This window comes from Stenella coeruleoalba, assembly GCF_951394435.1.
Source record: "Stenella coeruleoalba genome assembly, chromosome: 17".
In the NCBI taxonomy this organism is placed as follows: Eukaryota; Metazoa; Chordata; class Mammalia; order Artiodactyla; family Delphinidae; genus Stenella; species Stenella coeruleoalba.
This window is the reverse complement of record NC_137163.1, coordinates 11,843,941-11,856,839: the sequence shown is the minus strand read 5'-3', so window position 1 is coordinate 11,856,839 and position 12,899 is coordinate 11,843,941. Positions and strand designations below refer to the sequence as shown.

The 12,899-nt window shown below is 50.4% G+C and overlaps 1 long non-coding RNA gene across 9 annotated transcripts in view; it reads left to right on the top strand.

The window, feature by feature from the left end:
• Positions 1 to 1,676: 1,676 nt before the first annotated feature.
• LOC307176410 overlaps positions 1,677 to 12,899 on the top strand; it is a 397,378-nt gene continuing 386,155 nt past the window's right edge. For 8 of the 9 annotated variants that reach the window (XR_013824736.1, XR_013824737.1, XR_013824738.1 and 5 more), the window contains exon 1: positions 3,281 to 3,500. This is a non-coding gene — a long non-coding RNA (uncharacterized lncRNA). Of the gene's footprint in view, positions 2,235 to 3,280; positions 3,501 to 12,899 lie in introns of those variants that run through there. The other variant, XR_013824735.1, reaches the window with a different exon arrangement.

The window sequence follows — 12,899 nt, the reverse complement described above, 5'->3', positions numbered from 1 at the left end:
TTGATTTTCTGTATTTTCCTGCATAGTTTTAAGTTTTTACAATGTACATGTATTGTACCCCTTTTGCAAGAAGAAAACGATTTTTAAAAAACAATTGAGAACAGGTACACCAAAATGTAATTGATAGTTAATTTTGGATGGTAGGAATATTAAGAGTTTTTTTTCTTTTTTTTTTTTTTTGCGGTACGCGGGCCTCTCACTGTTGCGGCCTCTCCCGCTGCGGAGCACAGGCTCCGGACACGCAGGCTCAGCAGCCATGGCTCACGGGCCCAGCCGCTCCGCGGCATGTGGGATCCTCCCGGACCGGGGCACGAACCCGCGTCCCCTACATCGGCAGGCGGACTCTCAACCTCTGCCCCACCAGGGAAACCCTAAGATATTTTATTTGTAATTTTTCTGAATTTTTTTTATTTTAAAGAGGAATTTATAAAAGGAAAAATGTGAATTTAAGATTAATGCTTCAGGGATCCAGAGAGGGCAAGCAGAGTCAAGGTCAAGGTTGATGAGTCCTGGGTCAAGGCATCTTTTCAGCCAGGAGAGGCCCCAAGGCAGACAGCTAACAGGAAGGATACTGTAGCCAGATTAGGGTTTCAGGGAATGGAATTGAAGTTGCTATTGGAAGCTGGACCTCTCCTGGCTTGTGGGCACACAGCAGGAGCACACCGGCTTCCCCCTGGGTGACAGAGGTCGGTTCCAGGGAGAATTTTTAAGCAGTGAAAGGGCTAAATTCTCACAGTTCCTACAGTGCCTATACAGATGCTGAGGTTTGACAACTGGAGCTCAGAGACCTGTCCAGACCCTCGCAGGAAGCCAGGTACAGAACAAGTGTTCCATGATTATAAATGAATCTGTGTAGTAGGCGGTACGTGGAGCATCACGTGAAGATTTTTTTTTTTTTCTTTTTCTAGAGAGGAGAGCCATTCACTTTGGGAAGAAGCCACTGGAATAGGAGAAACTGCATAAGACAGGGGAGGGAGGGAGGGGCCCAAGGCCACTGGGTGGGTTAAAATGATAGGGGAGGTAAGGCACTGGGTGGGGGACAGAGAGGCAGCCTTCACTTCCATAATGTTGAAAACACACACTTGTGTGTCTGTCTTTTCACCGGACTGTGACCTCCTTCTACGGCTTGTATCCCCATCGCCTAGCAGGGCGCCCGGTTCCCCTAAGTGCTCCATAGATGATGAACTGAACGGAGGCAGCTCCTCGCTTCGGTCCGGTCCCGGGCTCTTGTAGAGAAAGCAAGATAAACGCATTCCCCGCAGGAGGCCAGGGTTCTCTTGTTCCTTTGGGGGAGACTACTGGGCATTCACAGGGGTAGTTTAATACTCCGGAGTGGAGGGATTGGTGCAGACAGCCGGTCCTCTGCACGGATTTGCCAACCTCAGCCCTGGGGGACAGCTGGAGACGTCGAAGGAGGTGGGAAGGTGCGTGCGCCCCTCTTACCAGGCCCGCGGATGCTGGTGGTACCCAAGGAGGCGCCAGGACCACTAGGGATAGAGCTAAGCCAGGGGTCTTCTGCGCGAAGTGCTCCCATCTCAGAGCATCCTGGTTCACCTATTTCTCCAAACTCGCCTTCCCCATCTGGCAAGTGGGAAGGCTCGCTGCCTCCAGGACCCCTGGGGGCGGGGCGGTGGGGGGGGGCAGAGAGCAGGACTGCTGAAACAGCTGCACGCAAGTGAATGGGCATCACCACGGGGTTCGAGCTGGCTCTCTCGGGCCGCGGCGCGAGCGCGGCCAGGTTCCCCAGCCCCGTGCGGAGCGTGCCCTCCCCGCGCCGTCTGGGCCCCCGGCGGCCCAGGCCCTCCCCGCCTCCGCGCGCGGCCCTCCGCGGCAAGATGCCCCGAGCTGCTCCGGTCGCGGGCGGAGGGGCTCGCGGGGCGGCGGGCCGGGCGGCGGGGAGCTGAGGGGCGCGGGCAGCGCTGGGGCCGAGGACGCACGCGGCCAGTCGCGCGGCGCGCGCTTTCCCCTCCCCCGCAGCCCGGAGCGCGAGCCGCCGTGACGTCACGGGCCGCCCTCCAGCCCCGCGCTCCAGCGGGCCGAGCGCGTGCGGCCGCCGAGCACATGGGCCCGCGGGCCGGGCGGACTCCGGGCGGCCGGGACCCGGAGTATCAGCGAGGGGCCGCGAGCGAGGGTGGGCCCCGGCACGCGCCCGGAACCCCCTGAGTGGATTTCCACGCGGAAAGGCTGTTGGCGGCCCCGGTGACCTGCGGAGACACGGCTGAATCCACCTTCCAGTAAGTTAGAATTCTGTCCTCTGCCTTTCTGGAAACTCGGAAGCCTCGGCCTTGCGGGTCGGGATGCGTGGTGAGTAACTGGACGGAAGGAAGGAGCTTTCGGATGCCAATGGGTGTGTTCACCGTGCACTTTTCTCATCCCCAGACTCTGGACTGGCAGCGAGTTTGGGCGTTTGGGGTGGGGGGAGGGGAAGAGGGTGACATCAAATGGCCCTTGCAGGGAGATAATTCTGGATTTGTGCTCTTGCTGAAAAGCGTGTTATTATCTAACCTCCCAATATAGACCCCCTCCCGTCGGTACGGGTTTGGATCCGCAGAGACGGTCTGGAGGCCCCTTTTGCTAACCGAGAGGTCTGTGAACCATACGATGCGACCTCCATCCTCTGACCGTCTCCTCCCCCTTAACCCCTACAAGGTGATTTCCGAAAACTCAGCAACTCTGTTTCTTGAAACTTTCTCAGCTTTTGCATTGCACTTACTGATTTGCCGGGGCCCTCCCACCCCTATCGTGGTAATTCTTTTGGCATGGATTGTTGATTTGGTTAGATTTACCCTCCCTAGGCTAATGTGCTCTTATTTATGCCAGTGTTTGTGGTCCGGAGTGTAGACTCTCGGGAAGGGCAGCCATGAGGCTGCATGTGTTCGGTGCGCGGATACACCATGAATTTTCCTGATAGTTGGCAGGCATGGAATATTCTTGTGTTCACTCGAGCCCCTGATTTCAGGCCCTTCTGTAAGTTGGGAGAAGAGAGGAAATCCCTTGTGAGGGGTTTTAGGGAGAAGAGGGTGAGGTTGTGGTGTTTCCTTTCTGCTCTTCTGTTCTCCAGAGAGAGGCTGGCAGCCCCGTCTCATCCCTCCGTTCCCCCACCACTTGGCGTCCTGGCTACTGGAGCTGTTTAGTTGCTGGAGAAAACCCTGAAGAAACGTGTGTTTGTCTGCGGTGGCTGGGCGGGGCTCTGAGGAGGTAGGGACTGCATCTGCTCTGCTGCTTGTCATAGGGTGTCGCAGGCCTCTTTTGCATACTGGCAGCGACAAGTTGAGGCTTGTTCATTTGACACAGTCCTGTGGTCACAGCGAATCTCTCTAAAGCTCTAACCAGTGGAGAAGGGGGGTGTATGGATCCTCTGAACTCTGAGTGGGACTTCCTGAAAGATTTATTAGGAGAAAAACCTTCCTGGAAGCAGCAGAAGAACAAACACAGAATCTCTGGCTGGGCAGAGCCTCGTGGCCTGGTCTCCAGTATCTGGGAGCAGTTACATCTTGGAGGTGAGGAGTGCCTCGTGGTCTGAGGCCTTGGCACGAGGGTCCGACTGGAATTCCATGCATGGGTCTGGTGATGGAAAGGCTCGGTGGGTGCAGGGCCGGTCATAATGCTGTACCCAGTGAACTCCCCGGGGGGATTTGTTATGTGATCACATTTTTGTTTTGCCTGGTTAAGCGTGGTTTTTATTCTTGTTGTTGCTTTGCCGACTTTGAGTGCAGAATTTTGCATAAACCAGGCTTCCCCTGAAAAGTAGAAGAAATCAGTTTCTTTTTCTGGTTGCTTTTCCTCTCTCTTCCTCCGTCTCCTCTCCGTCCCTCCCCCATGCTGTCCGGTTTGTCCTTTCTGTCCAGGGCTGGAGCTTTTCTGGACTGGAAAGAGGGAGTTCTTCTCAGCTCTGAAATATCAGAACTCACCCCCTCCCGCCCCCTCCAGCCCCGCAACTGATTTCTGTGATTGCTGGTCTGAAACCCGGTGATTCCTCACCGTCCATATCCAGTTGATCTCTTGTGCTTTTAGCTTCTTTTTCTTCCTCCTAAATGGCAGGCAGGCAGGCTGGGTTTGGGAGTCTGTGTCCCAGGGCCTTCTGCCTGCCCGGGATGGACAGTTTTCTCGGACAGCTCAACGAAAGAACCTCCTGGACGATAAGACAGCCTTCCTTTATTCCTCTTTGTGTGATTCTCCCTGAATTTGGTCACACCAGTGGCGGTGTTGACCCTTTCCTGCGGAAGTGAGGACCTGGGATTGTTGCTGGTCCATATTCTTTGGCGAGGTAGCCGCGGGCCTGCTAACGAATGGCCGCACTTCACTGTGTGTTAGATGTCAGATGGCTTTCTGGATGCTCGAGCTTTTTACTTTGTACTTCCTTTCCTAGTTGGCTGGAGACATGGCATTCTCCCTGTTTTGTTTGTTTTTTTTAAACTCCGGATGCTGGTTTGTAATCTCTGTAAGAGGCCAGGACTCCTCCTTTATATACCCTGTGTCTGCGGCGGGGTGGGGGGAAACCCTGAATCAAGATGGAAACAGAGCAACAACGTGGAATAATTTTGACCGTAGATGAGTTCTGTTGATGGTCACTTCTACCCCTTCCCTAGAAAACCTCAGAAACTCTAGGCCTTACAGGAGAATGCTGCTAAAATGGGTCCTTTGACGGGTTCTTCCTCTCTCTCTTCCGTTTTTCTGGTCCCCAGTAATCTAAGAATCTAATAACAGTAATAGTAAATGATAATAATAATAGTTTCTTTCTTTGTTTTTTTGGCCGTGCCGTGTGGCATGCAGGATCTTAGTTCCCCCACCAGGAATCGAACCCGCACCCCCTGCAGTGGAAGTGTGGAGTCTTAACCACTGGACTGCCAGGGAGGTCCCAACAATAGAAGTAGTTTCTATAGTAACATTGAAATCGTATATCAGGCCAAGCATGTTCTTCCCATTGCATGCTCGCTATAGCCGCACCAAGGCAGTTATGATAAAATGTCTAGCAGTGATGGAGTTCTTATGACGGGCCAGACTCAGTTCTAAATGCTTTAGATCTGTTATCTCATTTAATCTCCCAACCATCGCATAAGGTATTATTATTATTATTATTATCACTGTTTTGCAGATGGGGGACCCACAGCTCAGAGAGATTAAAAATATCCCTACCCTCACCGCCAGGTCACACAGCTAAGGAGTGGTAGAGCCACTGGGATTTGGACCTGGGCCATCTGGCTCCCTGGTTCTCTAACCACTCCTAGAAGTTAGAGGACAGTGAAACTAAAAGTAAGCAAGGATGCTTCTCGGCCTGGAGCGGGAGGGATCAAGTGTGTTCCCCAGCCTGCCCTCCTTACCCGGCACAGATGGAAACCCCAAACCCTGTGTGAAGACACTGCCTGCTCTGGCTGCCGGCCCGTTCCACTAACGCTGGGGTCAGGAAGCCATGGGACGGGGGGCTGCAGCGTTTGGAAGATTCTGGACGGGGGTCTGGGGAGCCTGCGCAGAGCCTCAGTCTTGGTGTGAAATCTATGGGCATTTACAAAATGCTACATCCAGGCGTCCTGCCTGGCTTTGTGACCAGCATATAATCACTGTGAACATTCAGAGCAGATGGGAGACAGAGCTCTTTCTGCAAATGATCACATACCCTCCCCCCCATCCCCTGCCCCCGCCCCCCAAACTATCTGAGTACCTGTCTCTCTCCTGCGTGTGTTCTGGTCCTGTAGCAGCCCTAACAATACAAGGATTGTGGTGGCCCCTCTCCCAACCCTGTCATTAAAAACGAAAACAATGCCAGCCCATAAACACAAGATTCACATACACGAGGCCAAAATGGTCTCAGTCACTTTTTAATTCCAGAATTCTGAATGTTTTTCTTTTATTCTCTCTTCCTCTTTTTTCTGAGGGGGGCAGGCAGGGGTATGGGGTGTTGTTTTGCTGGTGCCTGGTGGGTAGTCCGAGCCCCAGGGTTATTTGTTGACCTGCCGCTTTTCCCTCCTGGACGGTGCATTTCTTGGGAGCAGCAGGGGGCGGGGAAGGGGTGGGGGATGCTGGCAATCATCTTCATCTGGTGGCTCACGCAGCCCTGGGACTTTGTTGGATCAGGTGGCTGTCAAGAACTGCTTTATTTTCAAGGAAACAAGCGATGCCCAGTCTCCAGTCATTGTCTTCTTAGATGTGAAACAGCCTGACAGGGTGGGAAGCAGAGGGTTTGCCCTGAGGGAAGGGACAGGGAAGAAAGGAAGGAAGACTGAAAGCGGCAGAAGGCACCTGGGTCGCCTGAGGGGCGGTGCAGACCTGGGTTCCTTTGGGGCAAGTTACCTGACCTCTGTAAGCCTGTTGACTCGCCTATGAAATGGGGATGGTAAAGCTTCACCGGTGGCTATGAGGAGGAAATAGGGGATGAACAGCTGGCGGGTGTTCAGCACAGCGCCTGGGCTCCTGGTAAGTGCTCAGCAAAAGTTAGCTAATATTATTACTGTTACAATTATTGGGTTTTATTACTTCCTGTGGCTGCTTGGAGTGGTGGTTTCTGAATACGTTGTAATGCGCAAAGGTAACATTCTGGTTACATAGATCATAAAACGGCAGTGACTTCCCTAGTGTTCTTTGCAAGCATCTGAACAAAACACTGGCTAATAGATGTAAGAAAGAGATAGAAATGGGGAGAGGTCTCAGAAAGGACAGGAATCAGAGGGTGCCCCTCAGGCGTCAGCCTGCTTTTATATGTATATATAAAGTTTTTTTCTTTTTTTGGCTGCGTTGGGTCTTTATTGCTGCGCGCAGGCTTTCTCTAGTTGCGGCAAGCCGGGGCTACTCTTCGTCGCGTTGCGCAGGCTTCTCAACGCGGTGGCTTCTCTTGTTGAGGAGCACGGGCTCTAGGCATGTGGGCTTCAGCAGTTGTACATGCAGGCTCAGCTGTTGTGGCTCGCGGGCTCTAGAGCGCAGGCTCAGTAGTTGTGGCGCACGGGCTTAGTTGCTCCGTGGCATGTGAGATCTTCCTGGACCAGGGCTCGAACCCATGTCCCCTGCAGGACATTGGCAGGCGGATTCTTAACCACTGTGCCACCAGGGAAGTGCCGTCAGCCTGCTTTTGCAGGTTACTTCAGCTCTCGCTGCTGCTGAGAGGAGAATAGTTTCCCCCTCCCAGGGATGATGCAAAGCACTTAGCACAGTGGAAGTAAGCTCTTGAGGAAGACGTAAAGATGATTGTTATTATTGGTTATTCTTCAGGGCTCCCTTTCCCTGGTAATTTGGCCCTAACATTTGCTACTCTGTTTGAGATGGATTGGTTGAGCCATTCATTTACTGGGCAGTTGCCGGGTGGCAGGCACTGTTCTAGCTCCTGGAGATCCAGCAGGGAAGAAAAGAAACAAAAATGTTTGTCCACCTGGAGTTTCCATTCTATCCAGGCCACACAGTGGGGTCAGGGTGGTCCCCACAGGGAGCTGGGGAACGGATAGAGGCAGCGCAGGCAAAAACTCCACTGACTCCTGACACCACTGTATTAGTAGATGTAAGGTGCTTAGCACAGGGCTGCCATGTGGTAGTGACTATGTAAGTGGTGGTTGCTATATTTATAATTATTGCCTTCCTTTGGGGGCTGCCTCATAAAATAGCAACCTCCCTAACTCCCATTTCCATTCCTGAGTCTCACTGTTGTCCGTAGTACTTGTTATGGACTGAATGTTTGTGTTTCTCCAAAATACATATGTTGAAATATTAACCCCCAATGTGACGGTATTTGGAGATGGGGCCTTTGGGAGGTAATTATGGATAGGTGAGGTCATCAGGGTGGGGTCCTTGTGAGGTGATTAGTGCCCTTATCAGAAGAAATACCAGGGAGCTTGCCTCCTCTCTCTGGCCGTGTGAGGACACAGCAAGAAGGTAGTTGTTTACAAATCAGGAAGAGAGCTCTCATCAGAAACCAGATTGGCCAGAACCTTGGTCTTGGACTTCCTAGCTTCCAGAACTGTGAGAAATACATTTCAATCATTTAAGCTACCCCATCTGTAGTATTTTGTTATGGCAGCCTGAACAAACTGAGACAGTACTAATCGTTACCTGATATACCGTATATCTGTCTTCTCTCCTGAAATTGTAAACTCTGTAGGGCTGAGGGCTTCATTCATTCATTCATTCATTTATTCATTTTCATCAATTCAACACATACTTATTGCATGCCTACTCTGTGCCAAGCAGGGTTCTAGGCGCTGGGAATGCGGAAAGGAACAAGAAAGATGTGGCACGAATGGTGCTTGCATTGCAGCTGAGGTAGACATTGGGAACAGTAGACATAATAAACTGAGGACATTCACAGTGTATTTGAGGGTAATGTGTTCTATGGGAACAAGTGGAGCAGAGTCAGGGTCTGGAGGACTGGGGTGGGCTGCAGTGTTAAGGTGGCTTCAGGGCAGCCTCTGTTGACAAGCTGTTACGGGAGCAGCCTTGAAGGGGTTAGTCTTAGAGGATGGTGTTCCTGGCCCAGGGAAGGGCCAGGTTCGAGGCTGAGGGCAGGGGTGGGCCTGTGAGAGGGAGAAGCAGGATGAAGAACGGATTGGAGTGGTGAGAGCAAGGTGGACAGAGGTGGAAGGGGAAACCAGAGCAGCGTTCAGCGGCGTTGCACGTGAAGTCTCCAGGCCTTTCTAAAAGACTCTGTCTCGTGCACAGTAAAATGGGGAGCGACTGAAGGGTTTAAAACAGAAAGCTGATTTGCGCTGATTTAGCTTTCAAAATGATCAGTCTGGCTGCTGTGTTGAGAAGAGACTAAATCTAGGCCAGCAGTCAGGGCACCCGGGTCCAACTGCAGGGGATGCAGGTGCTTGGTCCAGGCTGGCAGTGGTGGACAGGAGCTTCTGGACTGCTCACTGTTTTATCCCCAGGCATCTAAAACTGCCCTATCCGATGCGGTAGCCACTACCTTTATGTGGCCGCTGAGCACTTGAAATGAGGCTAGTCTGAATGGAGATGTACTAAAATACACGTCGGATTTCAAAGACTTAACACAAAAAAAGTGATATATATTCCGTAACATCTTAAGGAAAAACCCGAATGAACTTTTTGGCTAACCCAATATCTCATTACTGAATTCGTTAACGTTAATTACGTGTTGAAATGGTATCTTGGATATATTGGGTTAAATATGATACATCACTAAAATTAATTTCACCTGTTTCTTTTTTTTTTTAAAAAAATGCGGTTACTGGAAAATCTAAAATTACCCGTAGCTCAAATTCCATTTTTATTGGGCAGTGTAGCTCTACGACAACGCCTGGGCCGTGATGAGCATTCAGTGAATCCAGAGTGAGTGAGTGAGGGCCAGGCACAGGGGATTCTGCATGGAATAAGGAACCATCCCTGTCTTCAAGAAGCTCCCAGTGTGGGGACTTCCCTGGTGCGCAGTGGTTAAGATTCTGCCTGCCAATGCAGGGGACCCGGGTTCGAGCCCTGGTCCGGGAAGATCCCACATGAGGCAGAGCAACTAAGCCCGTGCGCGACAATTACTGAGCCCATGAGCCACAACTACTGAGCCCGCGTGCCGCAACTACTGAAGCCCATGCTCCGCAGCAAGAGAAGCCACCGCAGTGAGAAGCACGTGCACCGCAACAAAGAGTAGCCCCCGCTCACCGCAGCTAGAGGAAGCCCGTGCGCAGCAATGACTGCTGACCAGAGCGGCTGGGAGGCAGGGAAGACAGGTGGAAATGGAGCTGCAGGCAACTAGGTCTGGTGTGGCTGAGAAGGCTCGAGCAGGAGGGACGTGGGAGATAGGTCTCCAGTCTTAGTGAGGGCCTTGCAGACAGGGGACAGAGAGCTGAGGACCCTGGGCCTTGGGACTGTGGCTGAGGTGGGAGAGGCAGGAGTGGCCAGTGGGTCAGCCCCACCTGCTGGCCCACTGGCCACTTAATGACCAGCAGAAGTGATTTAAATGGGTCCTGCCAACCCTGGGATTGTAACCAGGAGTAAATTCCCAGGTTTACATTTAGAAGGATAACAAATGTAATAGAGGATGGCTCTTAGGAGGGAGGTACCTGAAATGGCCCTGGGTGGACAGAACTGTAATTAGGGAAATTGGAATTCTCTTTCCTCTGACGAAAAAAATACAAGCTTATCTCTAAAATTCTGGGGGGAAACGTCTATAAAGATAAGTATTACTTCTTGAGTTAAATCCAATCACTGTTTTGTCTTTACTGTTGCTTTTTTTAAAAAAGGTTGTTGTAATTATGGTATGTATCAATATGTTTGTGTCCTGGCTTTTCTTAGTTATCATTAAGTTGTAAGCATTCCTGAATATTATTACATATGCTTTTGTCCATGTCATTTTTTATTGGGTAGATGATATTTCTGCAATGCTTAGCTCATAATAGAGCTACATATAGCTTACATATATAAGTTTTCATTTTTCGTTTCATTTTTTTGATAAACCCCCTGTCCTAGGATTATTGCATCAGAGCATCTCACTATTTATTTATTTTTGGCTGCGTTGGGTCTTCGTTGCTGCACACGGGCTTTCTCTAGTTGTGGTGAGCAGGCGCTACTCTTCTCTGCAGGGCGTAGGCTTCTCATTGCGGTGGCTTCTCTTGTTGTGGAGCACGGGCTCTAGGCACACGGGCTTCAGTAGTTGTGGCATGCAGGCTCAGTAGTTGTGGCTCGTGGGCTGTAGAGCGCAGGCTCAGTAGTTGTGGTGCACGGGCTTAGTTGTTCCGCGGCATGTGGGATCTTCCCGGTACAGGGCTTGAACCCGTGTCCCCTGCACTGGCAGGCATATTCTTAACCACTGTGCCACCAGGGAAGCCCCACATCTCACTATTTTAAAAGTTTTAGTTAAATATTGTAACTCATGAGATTTGCACTGAAGCTATATTTGCTGTTATCTGGTGAGACACGTGATGTCTGTTGCTGTCCATGATACGCTATGTCATGAACAATTACGTATAGCGTGTATTAAATGCTAGACACATGTGCATATACATCATATGCACCTGTATTAGCTTTTTCTTACCTTCCATTTATTTGGCAGATATTTGTGGGATGCCTGTTTTGTGCCAAGCACCGTTCAAGGTCTTGGATGTTCAGTGGTGATCACAACAGGTATGGTACCAGTTCTAAAGGAGCTTATTTCTTAGTGGGGAGACAAGCAAACATACACCAAAAAGTCACACTACTGTCAGGAATATGAAAGAATATGAAATCGAATAATGTGGAAGATAGTGTGTATGAGGTGAGGGGATTCACACTGAAATCCTACATTCGAGTGAGACACGAAGATTTGGGGGAAGTTAACCAGAGAAGGAGCAAAGCACAAAGGAGAAGATTGATAAATATGACTGTATTGTAAAGAAAAAAAGCCTAAGAAAAAAAAAAAAAAGAACAGCTTTAATAATAAAGAATAAAGAGTTCCCCAAAGTCAAACAGTTCTCAAAAGAAGAAAGCAAAATGGACAGTACCTGTGAAAGGATTCCAAATGTCCCTAATATAGGCAGGTGTACTGAGGTCTGATCCGTAGACACTAGGGTCCACCCTGTTTAGTGGACAGCGCTAGGTGGTTTGGTAAATGCTCACAGCTGTGTAACATAGTCATGTAATCATCATCACGAAGATACAGAACATTTCCATCCCCCGCCAGAGTCCCTCCTGCTTCTTTGTAGTCAACCCCCTCCCTGACCCTCAGCTTCTAACAATCACAGATTTGTTTCCCGACCTCACGGTTTGGTTTTGCCTTTTGTGTATAAATGGCATCGTCCAGGATGTAGCTCTTTGAGCCTGGTTTCTCTCCTGCAGGTGAGATCTTCCACGTAGTATGTGTCAGCCGTTGGGTGGATTAGGTTGCAGAGTAGTGTCCTGTCCTCTGGATATGTCACTGTTATCCATCTTCCAGTGGAAGGACACTTGCGTTGTTTCTGGGGCACGTTTTTTCACGTTTTAAAACGTGCCCAAAATAGGAAGTCTGACGCAAGTCTTGGGGAGGCTGTGTGGGGCATGGGGTCCCCTGACTCAGCTGGTGAGTGTGGGGTTGCTTGAGAGACCAGTTGGCAGAACGCAATGAAATCAAAACATACGTGCAGCCCCACGCCTCGGTACATTTGAGAATTCACAGCTCATGTTATGTGTTGTTGAAGGCTACTTCGAGGTGGGTGTGAATGTCTAAAAGAAAATGGACTGGAAGGATCTAGATCAAATGCACTCTCATCCTCCTGGGAGGGAGGAGAGGATGGGGCTGGTGGTGACGGTCAAAGGCTACTTTAACTTTACCTTTCATGTTTTATAAAAGAAGAATATAGGCACATATATCACTTCTGCATTTTGAAAACATATAGTAAGGAAAGCAGACTGTGTGTATATATGACAACATGTTCATGGTTGTAAATTCTGGGTTTTTAAAATTTCTTTTAAAAACTAGTTTGAAGGGACTTCCCTGGCGGTCCAGGGGTTAAGACTCCAAGCTTCCACCGCAGGGGGTGCGGGTTCGATCCCTGGTCGGGAAACTAGGATTTCACATGCCTAGGATTTCACATGCCACCAAAGCAAACAAACAAACAAACAAACAACAAAAAAACTAGTTTGGGGGGAGGTATTCTAGCCTGAGAGAACAGCATGCATGAAGGACCCAAGGCAGGAAAACATTTGGGAAGTTCATGATGTCAAGAGACTCCTGTGGGTGGAGTGGAGTGAATGTCCAAGGGTAAGAGACACAGGACCTGGACGGGGTCCAGGGTGGGCAGGTGCCTGGTCTTGGAGGCCTTAAGCACTAGTCCAGGCCTCTGTGGGCTGCTGAGTGGGGCAGAGGCCTGGTTTGATTGACATTTTTGCTCGGTAGACAATGGATTGGATGGTTGACAGTGGTAGCTGGGCCCGTTTGGAGGCTGTGTGGCAGCCATCCAGATGAGGACCCTGGAGCCTGGCTCTAGCAGTGGAGAGGGGGAGAAGAGGACAAA